The sequence below is a fragment of the Notothenia coriiceps genome, unplaced genomic scaffold, assembly GCF_000735185.1.
Source record: "Notothenia coriiceps isolate Sejong01 unplaced genomic scaffold, NC01 NC01_scaffold00036142, whole genome shotgun sequence".
Lineage (NCBI taxonomy): Eukaryota > Metazoa > Chordata > Actinopteri > Perciformes > Nototheniidae > Notothenia > Notothenia coriiceps.
In genome coordinates, this window is record NW_011368843.1 from 13,889 (window position 1) to 16,483 (window position 2,595).

A 2,595-nucleotide genomic window follows, 5' to 3' on the forward strand; every position below is an offset into this window, starting at 1 on the left:
GGCCGGCTGTAAAACACCGGGGGGCTCACCTGGTAGTCATACATTACAATTACACCGGGCGCACAGAAATGGTTTCGCGCGAAACCGGGTGTACCCGATGGTATCGTCCGTCGGTCGGCCCAACGATCCTTTGCGTCGTTCGTTGCCTCACTTTGGTTCACCCTTCGCATCGCCAGGAAGTAAGTAGTGTAGTACCAGGAGAGTTTTGGGTGACCCTTCTTTCCAGCTGCACTGGTGTCTGTTAAGTACTTTCCACCCTCAATCTTATAAATAAACAACTCGTGTCCCCTTGGGATGACGGAAACCATACACGAACTTTTTCAACCGGCAACAGTTTCTTATGTTGTAGTCTGCGGTGATGAATTGCTCCGTACGGCTCCTCATACGCTTTATGGGCCCCTCTACTTCTCCCTCTTCGGCTCAGTGTCTGGGATTTCTTACAAAGTGGACCGTTGTTGAGAGAAATCCTTTGGTTGGCTGCTCCGACTTATTTGGTCATTTCCGGTCGATGTGTGACTCGCTTCTACTTAGCGATCCCGTCCTTTCGGAAAATGTCTTCCCCGTGGGGAGGGGCTCCTTGTTTTCATCTAAAGTAAAAGACAGATAATCAGCACTTTGGAAACAGGGCTGAAACAGAGGGGATTATGGGTAATGCTGCAATGATCTGTTTGGTGTTTGGAGCCAAACACTTCAGAGACATGTTTCTATATATCTGAGAACTATAATATATTGATGAGAAACACTATAACAGGGGACCTTTAATGCTTAATGAAGTAATGAGTGTCCTGTGTGTGTCCTGTGTGTGTCCTGTGTGTCCTGTGTGTGTCCTGTGTGTCCTGTGTGTGTCCTGTGTGTGTCCTGTGTGTGTCCCGTGTGTCCTGTGTGTGTCCCGTGTGTGTCCTGTGTGTGTCCCGTGTGTGTCCTGTGTGTGTCCTGTGTGTCCTGTGTGTCCTGTGTGTCCTGTGTGTGTCCTGTGTGTGTCCCGTGTGTCCTGCAGAGGGGACTGGGTGTGTTCGCTGTGCAGAACTGAGCAGGATCCTGAAGAGAGCTACGCCTGTGAGAAGCAGCCCTCCTGTGGGGGAGTCAGAGCTCCGTACACCCTCTCCCCCCAGGACCAGAGGGTGAGCTGCAGGGGGGGAGTCACTCTGACCCTCACCACATACATTTGTACAACTGAAAATATGTTTTTTAGTAACCGTGTGTGTGTGTTTCCTGCAGAGGTGTGAGAAGTTGACTCTGCTGTTGTACTGTCACACACTCAGCGCCCCGTTTCATGAACCTGTCAGCACGCTGGTCAGTACAACAGATTCACATCTAAACATATTAACAAATATATATCTATATACATTAATATTTAAATCGTCTGAGTCAGTGTTGTCTTTTAAGTTTCATCTTCAAGATTATCCTGACTTTATCCGGGGGGTTTATTGGTTGTATTGTTTTTAGTCCTTATGTGAGTGGTTAAAACAACCTGCAGTCTCACTGTACTCTACCTTTCATTCAAGCATATTTAAAATGACAACAGTCTCTCTCACAATGCTGTAATGTCTGGTAATGTGCTGCAGGCCAGAAACTACTACCAGATCATCCGGAGGCCCATCGACCTGTCGCTGATCCGCAGGAAACTGGACAAGAGCAACACTCTACACTACTTCAGCGCCGAGCAGTTTGTGGACGACGTGCTGCTGATGTTCAAGAACTGCTCCAGGTTCAATTACGTGAGTGCATTTAATCTCATTTCTACAGTCATTTAATTATTTCAGAGCTATCAGCCAGAGTTTCTGAAATGAGGGTACTGGAACCCCATGGGGTACTTTGACATAAATCAAGTTATAAGGAACTAAAAAGACGTTTAGTGTCACTAGCACTTAATATCCGAGTGCTAATGGAGTTTTAAATGTAGCTGACTATCTCAACATCTATTTAATGGATTTTCTTGGAGGCAATCAAAGTCTGCACGATGACTTTTTATTTAATGCCATTGCATTAAAGAGGACGCTCATTTTCAGGTTCATATTAGTATGTAGTGTCTCTACTGTGACATGTCTCCATGATTTAATGTTCAAAAAGCTCTCTATTTTTCTCATATTGCCTGTGCTGCGGCACATCTTTACACCCTCTGTCTGAAACCAGAGCCCAGTCTGCTCTGTTGTGATTGGTCAACCACTCAGAGATGTCCCGCCCCTTAGCCTATCACGTACAATGTGTTGCATATTGATGTCACTATAGAGAGGCGAAGTCCCGCCCATCTACTTCCGACCCATGGGACCTTATTTCGGAAAAATTATGTATTGAAGTCAATGGAGAGAGAAAGATTTGAATTGTGCCACGAATTACACATATGATGTTTGTCAATCTTTAAAAATAATTTCCATGTCAAAAAAGTCACAGTTTGTCGTAAAACTGTTGAAATATAAGACTATGAAAAATACGCAACTAGAAAGACTACAAATCCCAGAATCCCGGTCCTGCATGCTGGCTCTTAGGAACCGACTAACTCCCCTTGTGTGTATGCACAGCTCTCAACATGCCCAGACTTGGAGTGATTTTCACCTCTTTTAATACTTTTCGCCTCATTCTGAAAGAAAGAAGTGA